We start from the raw sequence: 8,739 nt of genomic DNA on the forward strand, positions 1-8,739 counted from the left end.
AACATACAGCAGACATGTGACCCTTTGGATTACTAGCAATCAGGGAGATAAGGGGTACTATCTACATTCTAAAAGTCTACTTTGGGGTGCCTGGCTGGCTCAGTCATAGAGCATGGGACTCTTAATCTTGGGGTTGTGAGTCTGAGCCCCATGTTGGGCATAGAGATTACTTTAAAAAAGTAAATAAAAGCCTACCTTGCTCTTCTCCTCAGAAAGATCCAGAGAGAGCTTCCTAGGTTTGGGTTCCAGTAATGGAGTAGGAAAATGGACTGACTCTCCCACAGATAGCAACTGTAAACTCTATTCAAAATCTTTTAAAACCTGGCTATTTGAAAAGTCTGGAAAGTGGCCCAAAGCAGGCAGGACTAGAGAGAACATTCCCCTCAAAAAAGAGGGAATTGCACTGGGTAAGATCTGCATTCAGACAGGTGTTTCCGTAGGGTATTCCCTAGCCGTGTGCAGGTAAACTAAAATCCAGGTAGAGAGCTGTGGTCTTACTGGGCTGCGGTATCAGACAGAGGACTTGGGGCGTGCTGGAGCGGAGCGGGTGAGATCCTGGAAATGAAGAAGAAAGCCCAGAGGGAGAAGCCGCACATCTATTTACTCTATTTATTCGCTCGGCTTACAGACTTGCTGCACCCTGGGGGTGGGGGGGGAAGCGGGCTCCAAGAAGCCCCGTGGAGAGCAACCTCTGGGCGGAGGACCCAGCCAAGGAAAGCCATCAGCGGCTACCCACAAAAGGGGAGATGAAGTGTGGACATCAACTCCTGCTAGGTCGGCGGGGGCGGGGGGAGGGCAGGGGAGTTGGGGTTGTTCATCAAACATCGTTAGCTTTCCATCAAACAGCATACGTTGCCTCTGTCCCAAGCCTGATAAGCGGGAAACACACACAGAAGTGGGAATACCAGAAGGAAAAGAAAGAAAGAAGGGTGAAGTGGCAACATTCACAGATTTTTCCTTCCCAAGCAGGGAAAAACCCGTTTCTTCCCTACTGGGTGTTTCTCTTCCCTGTGCGTCTTCTTCACCTTTACCGAGAGTGCTTCCCTTCTGACGTTCCTGGTCGTCGAATGTGTGAAGGTTTTTCCCCACACCAAGCAATTCTCTCTGACACCAGGGTGTCCTGCAATTTCACTAAATTCTGGTACTGTCTACACAGAGACGGCATCAGATTCCACAGGTTAAGGGCTCAGTCTTACAAGACTGCCCTCCCTAGACCACACACACACACACCTGCAAGCTCAGGTTGTCACCTCAAAATCATAATAGCAACTATGGATTGGGGGATCATAGCTTATGGACAAATGAATGAAACGAACGACAGCGATGTTAGGAGACAGGAGGCAAAAATCGGGAATATTCTTTTATAAGGTACCTGCACCGCCTGTGAACAGCTCTCGTGTTATTTGAAAGTGGACTTCCATTCATTGTAAATGTATATTACAAATTCTAGTGCAACCACGAAAACTGTTTTTAAAAGAAGTATAATTTGTACGCTAAGAGAGGAGAGAAAATAGAATCATATAAAATGCTCGGTTAAAACCAGAGAAAGAGAGGATTAGAAACTCAGAAGTGAAAGCAAATGCAGCAAACAGAAAATGGTAACAAATAGGATAGATGTTAATCCAAACACATCAACAACCACCTTAAATGTGGTTAGTTAGCTAATTAGCTAAAAATGCCAGTTCAAAGGCAGAGTCGGCAGGCTTAAAAAAAATATCCAATTATCGTTTGTTTATAAAAAACCCGCTTCAATATAAAGACAGATTAAAAGTAAAGGGATTAAGATCTACTATGCTAACACGAATCAGAACAGACCTAGAGGAGCTGTATTCATTTCAGACGAAGACAACTTCAGAACAAGAAAAACGATCAGGGAAACAGAGAGGCGTGAAGGATAAGGAGGTCAATTCTCCAAGAAGACATAAACAATCTTTATTGTGTATGTGCCCAACAGAGCATCGAAATACACGAGGCAGAAACTGATGGGCCCGTAAGGAGAAACAGATGACACCAGGGTGGTATTTGGAGACTTGACCACCTCTCCACCAGTAATCGGCATATGCAGCAGCAGAAGAGCAGGAAGGACGTAGCTGAGCTAAACAGTGCCCCGGATCAACAGGATTTCATTGACACTTTCAGAATACTTCGCCAACAACGGCAGATTACACATTCTTCTCAAACTCACTTGGGATATTCACCGAGAGAGACCACAACCGAGGCCATAAATCACACCTTAGTAAAATATAAAATAGAAGTCACACCACATATGCTCTCAAGCCAACGTGGAATTACATTCTAAAATCAATAACAGAAAGGTAGCTGGAAAATCCCAAAATATTTGGAGATTAAACAACACACTTCTAAACAACACAGCGGTGAAAAAAAAAATTGCGGAGTCTCAAGAGAAATGTTTAAACATTTTGAAGGGAGGAAAGTGAAAATATAACTTATCAAAATTTGTGGCATGCAATGAAAGCTGTGCTTTGAGGCTTATAAATGGTGCAGCTACTCTGGGATGCAATTTGACAGGTTAAAAAAAACAAGTAAATAGGGGCGCCTAGGTGGCTCAGTGGGTTAAGCGTCTGCCTTCGGCTCAGGTCATGATCCCAGGGTGCTGGGATCGAGCCCTGCATCGGGCTCCTTGCTCAGCAGGGAGCCTGCTTCCCCCTCTGCCTGGCGCTCCCCCAGCTTGTGCTCTCTCTGTCTCTGGAAAATAAATAAATAAAAGCTTAAAAGAAACAAACAAATATGCAACTTCCATGGGATCCAGCAATTGCAGTCCTGGGAATGGCACTCCCAAATAAATGAAGATTTATGTTCACACACAAAACTGTTCTTGCATCGGGCAGGGCAGCTTGATTCATGATAGCCTCCACCGAGAAACTCTGCAGATATGCTTAAGCAGGTGGAATGATTCAAGTAAGGATGGCTCAGCCACATCACCCAGACCGTGGAAAACTACTCAACAGTAAAAAGGAGCGAACTGTTGACATGAACAACCACCCGGATGAATTTCCAGAGAATTATACTACGTGGGGAAAAAAGCCAATCTCCAAAGGTTTAATACTGTATCATTCTTTCATATAACATTCTTGAGATGACAAAATTATAGAGATGTCAAACAGATGAGGGATTGTCAGGGCTAAAGAGGGGGTGGTGCTGGGAGGGAAGCAGGTGTGGCCCCAAAGGGCAGTGTGAGGGATCTTTGCGGTGGTGGAAATATTTGTATTTGGCTGTATCAAAGCCAATATCCTGGTTGTGATCTTGTGCCATAGCTGTGCAAGATGTTACCACTGAGGCCAAGAGTGAAGGGTAAAAGGTCTCTCTCTGTGATTTCTTACAGCTGTATGTGAACCTATAGTTATCTCAAAATGAAAAGTCTAACTAAGAAAAGAAATGATAGGGGTGTAGGTTACACGGGTATATGCACTGGTCAATACTCGTTGATCTGTATTCTTAAGATCTGTGCATTATACTGTTTGTACATTTAATTGCAATTTTTAAAATGATGTAACCTCCCAGCCGCCTCATTTATGGCTTTTCAATACACCAGGCAAAAGCATGTTCATAAAAAAGAATCTGAGATACGAAGTTCTAATCTTACCATAATTTCTCATAAATACTTCGTGTGTGTGTTCCTTAGAGACTAATCTTTTGTAAAAAATTTTAATTCCATTGTACATACAGTGTTATAGTTTTAGGCATACGATATAGTGATTCAACACTTCCATACATCACCCCGTGCTCATCACAAGAGTGCTCCTTAATCCCCATCCCTATCTCACCCTTCCCTCCACCTGCCTCCCCTCCAGTAACCCTCTGTTTGTTCTCTTTACTTAAGAATCTATTTTTTTTTTGGCCTTAGGGACTTAGCTTGAGTCAGTCTAATTTCAACAGGGTTCGACTGACATTATATTAAATTATTTCTACTCTCTGATTATATGTATAGTCTTGGCTCCAGTTTGAGTAATAGTGTTTGAAACTTATCTAGGATTCCTTAATATATTAAGTAGCCCTTTTTTTTTTGGCCACCTGTATTAATAGATACATTTTGGAACAATGGCAATGGTTTCTTAGGAGACGGGTGGTTTCATAAAAGAAATATTTAATATTATGAAACAAAACTGCAGGCTATAACACATAGTTCTATTCAACGCTCCGCCATAATTTCATTTATGATTACGCATAACATTTCTAAAGTGTGAAATCTTAAAACTATTATCTGACAAACAGAATAAATTAGAAAACAAGATTTGGGCTGAAAAAAATGTATAAAGGTGTTTAGTCAGTGAAAACTTCTTATTACTCAACTAGTAACTTAGAACTTCATTATTTCTTAAAGCTTAATACTCACATGTTCTTTGCTTAAAAGATGAGATTTCCATGTAAGTATCAGCAAATACTTTTTATAATTTTTTATAATCCAGTCAGACAGAATATCCCTTAACTTCAAATGAATGTATTTCCCAGAAGTAACTGAGGATATTAGATTCATGGCTGTTAAAACTAGAAGGTCCGGAGAGAAATTTTCGCTCAACCACGTCACTATATTCAGGAAGAAACCGAGGCCTGAGAAGGTGAAATCCCTTGCCCAGGACACAAGCCGTTGCGGTGAATGTGCCCTCACGAGTATTTCTTTAGCGCCCTCTACTGTCGAGCCCTGTTAGATCGGCGGGGCGTGGGGGCAGCAGGAAATAAAAGAGGAAAAAACTCCTGGCCTCAGGAGTTAATATTCTTTTTTTTTTTTTAAGATTTTATTTATTTATTCGACAGAGATAGAGACGGCCAGCGAGAGAGGGAACACAAGCAGGGGGAGTGGGAGAGGAAGAAGCAGGCTCCCAGCAGAGCAGGGAGCCCAATGCGGGGTTCAATCCCAGGACCCTGGTATCGTGCTCTGAGCCGAAGGCAGACGCTTAACAACTGAGCCACCCAGGCGCCCCAGGAGTTAATATTCTAGCAGGGGGAGAAAGACAAATAAATTGCTCACATACACAGACCGTCAGAGGCACATACGTGCTATGAAGGAGAATAGCGCAGGGCCGGGGAAGGCTGCAGAAGGAGCTGTAATTTTAGATACAGTGTGGTCTGAGAAGGCCGCGATGAGCAAATAACATCAGAGCAGATTAAAGGAGGGAAGGAGGGGGTTCCTAGGGGTGAAGGATGAGGAGCTTTCAGGGCAGAGGCAACAGTCAGTGCGGAGGCCTGAGGCAGACTCCTGCTTGGCCTGTTCCAGAATCAGCATGGAGGTAGGAGTTGGGAATAGAGGTGAGAAATAGAGGAGCAGGAGGAGGGATGCATGAAGAGCCTTCCAGGCCTTTGTAAGGACTCAGCTTTTACACTCTAAGAAATGGGGAGCTACTGAAGGTTTTTGAGCGGGAGAGTGACCTATTCTAACATCGGTTCATTGGACAATAGACAGGAGGGAAGCAAGAACAAACACAGAGACCACTTAGGAAGCTCTGAATTAATCCAGAGGAGAGACGATGCTGTTTGGGACCAGGATAGTTGATATGGAGCTTGGGAGAAGGGGGTCAAAGTTTTGAAGGTAGGACCAAAAGGTAGTAAATGGCAGAGGGAGGACTAGAACCCAGGTTTCTGATGCTCAACTTCTCGATGCACCATGTTGCGGAATTGCTTTTTAAACTTGAAGAAAGTATTCCCAAGAAATAATTGGATTTCTGAGTCATGATAAGGATTAGAATTGTAAGGTTTCATATGCAACTGAGGCACAGCCCACAATCATTCTAGCAAGAAAATGCTTATAATCAGAAATAGCTCACATTTGTCATGTTGACCCATTGAAAGAAGAAAATTTTAATTACTTGAACTTTTTGAGTTGCTGCATTGACCCTAGACTTAAGTATTTGTCTGAAATTGCACTACAGTTGTTTAAAAGAAAAGGCAGCGAGTGGGCTTATAATAATTAAGTTAAGCCTGCATTAGAAATGAAAATCTGGGGCACCTGGGTGGCTCAGTCAGTTAAGCGTCTGCCTTCAGCTCAGGCATGATCCCAGGGTCCTGGGATCGAGCCCCACGTCGGGCTCCTGGCCCAGTGAGGAATCGGCTTCTCCCTCTGCCTCTTTCCCCTGCTCATGCTCACTCTCTCTCCCTCTGTCTCAAATGAATAAATAAAAAATCTTAAAAAAAGAAAAGAAATGAAAATCTGTCCCCATTAGTCCCCTGTAGAGGGTGTGTCCTGCTCAAGCTTATTTGAAAACAGGATTCATTAAAAGCGCACATTTTTCAGATACCAAGCTTATACACATATATCATTTCTCCACGCATTAAGTCAGATGCCAAAAAATTGCTTTGTGTGCAAACATAACAATATTTACATCTAGCATAATTCAAGAAACTCATGTCTTTTTTTTTTAATTTTTTTTAATTTTATTTATTTGACAGAGAGAGACACAGCGAGAGAGAGAACACAAGCAGGGGGAGTGGGAGAGGAAGAAGCAAGCTTCCCGCTGAGCGGGGAGCCCGATGTGGGGCTTGATCCCAGGACCCTGGGATCATGACCTGAGTGGAAGGCAGACGCTTAATGACTGAGCCACCAGGAGCCCCAAGAAACTCGTGTCTTTAAACACACGAAAAGATGCTCATCCTTAGTTATCAGGGAGATGCAAATCAAAACCACAATGAGGTATCACCGGACACCTGTCAGAATGGCTAGAATAAAAAAGACAAGAAGTTAAGTGTTGGTGAGGATGTGGAGAAAAGGAACCCTCATGCACTGTGGGTGGGAGTGTAAATTGGTACAGCCACTGTGGACAACAGTATGGAGGTTCCTCAAATTAAGCATAGGAATACCTGTGACCCAGTAATCCCACTACTGGGTATTTACCCAAAGAAAATAAAAACACTAATTTGAAAAGATACGTGTACCCCAATGTTTATTGCAGCATTATTTACGACAGCCAAGATATGGAAGCAACGTAAATGTCCATTAATGGATGAATAAAGATGTGAGATACCAGTCAAGGTTCATGTTTTGGGTTTGTTTTTTTTTAAAAGATTTTATTTATTTATTTGACAGAGCTAGAGACAGCCAGCGAGAGAGGGAACACAGCAGGGGAGTGGGAGAGGAAGAAGCAGGCTCATAGCGGAGGAGCCTGATGTGGGGCTCGATCCCATAACGCCGGGATCACGCCCTGAGCTGAAGGCAGACGCTTAACGACTGCGCCACCCAGGCGCCCCATGTTTTGCGTTTTTTAAGATTTTATTTATTGGGACACCTGGGTGGCTCAGTCGGTTAAGCATCTGCCTTCGGCTCAAGTCATGATCCTGGCGTCCTGGGTTGGAGCCCCACATCGGGCTCCCTGCTCAGCGGGGAGTCTGCTTCTCCCTCTCCCTCTGCCCCTCCCCCAACTCCTGTTCTCTCTTGGTCTCTCTAGTAAATAAATAAATAAATAATCTTTAAAAATTGTATTAGAGAGAGAAAGCGAGTGCACTAGTGGGGGGAGGGGCAGAGGGAGAGAATTCTCAAGCCGACTTCCTGTTGACCAGGGAGCCCAGTGTGGGACTCGGATCCCACGACCCTGAGATCATGACCTGAGCCGATATCAGGAGTCTGACGCTCAACCAACTGAGCCAGCCAGGTGCCTCCAGGTTCGTGGTTTATATTTGGTGAGGCTCTTAAGCCTTTTTAAAGCTAGAACAGGATGAACAGGATCCCACCCCCCCTTCTTTTTTCTGTTATTGACTTGTTTTTAAGAGACCAGATTATTTATATCTGGATGTTTGATCATTCCATCCTGATGACATTTAGCTTGTTTCTCTATCCCGTTTCCTATAAACTAGATGATAGAGCTTGTCTTTATTAGATTCACGTTTAATGTTTTTGACAATCACACTTCACAGGCAGTCCTACTTCCCACTGTGCCGCACCAGGAGGAACAGCACGTCAGGACGTTCCGCGGTTGGTGAGGCTAGTGTTGAGTAGTTTCCATTATCTCTTGTTGCACAATACGTTGTGCAGAAACAGTGTCGTTGAACCACTATAATCATTTCTTTTTCATGATTTCTGTGGGTCCTGATGCCGGGGACCTCAGCAAGAACCCTTGAATGTTGAGGGCTGGACTCATTTGTTCCCATGGCTGCTGGTGCTGGCAGGGATGTGGCCTCTCCTTGTAGCCTGGGCGTTCTCCCAACATGGTGACAAGGTTCCAAAGACAAGCGTCCCAAGAAAGAAACAGATGGAATTCATATTGTCTTTAATAGCTAGCTTGGAAATCATGCAGTGGCATTTCCTCTCCGTTCCACTGGCTGAAGCTACAAAGATATGCCCAGATTCAAAGGGAGCAAACAAGGATCCTGCCTCTTGATGGAAGAGTGTTGATAACACATTGGAGGAGTATGTGAGATGAAATATGGAATCATCCCCTCCGTCCATCTTCGTATAATACAATCTGCTACAAGTCGTGACAGCTAGATTCTCTTCCTGTCAAATTACATTTCCCTCTTTGTCTTAGCATGTAAGACAAACACAAGATCCACATGTAGACATACAAACTGGATGAGGGCAAAGGAGCCAAGGGGCAGCTCTACAGTTAGGAAATGTATAGGGGGACAGAATATCCTAAGGGGAGGTAAAAAGGACAGTGGCTGTGATGTACCATGAACACTTTTAACTAGACTATGTTACTTAGAAAAAAATGTTTTATCTATGAATAACCAACTTAAAAAAACAAAAAAACCCAGAACCTTGAAAGAACAGATGAAAGACTTAACACATAAAAA

Source organism: Ursus maritimus, unplaced genomic scaffold, assembly GCF_017311325.1.
Source record: "Ursus maritimus isolate PB19 unplaced genomic scaffold, ASM1731132v1 scaffold_18, whole genome shotgun sequence".
Taxonomy (NCBI): domain Eukaryota; kingdom Metazoa; phylum Chordata; class Mammalia; order Carnivora; family Ursidae; genus Ursus; species Ursus maritimus.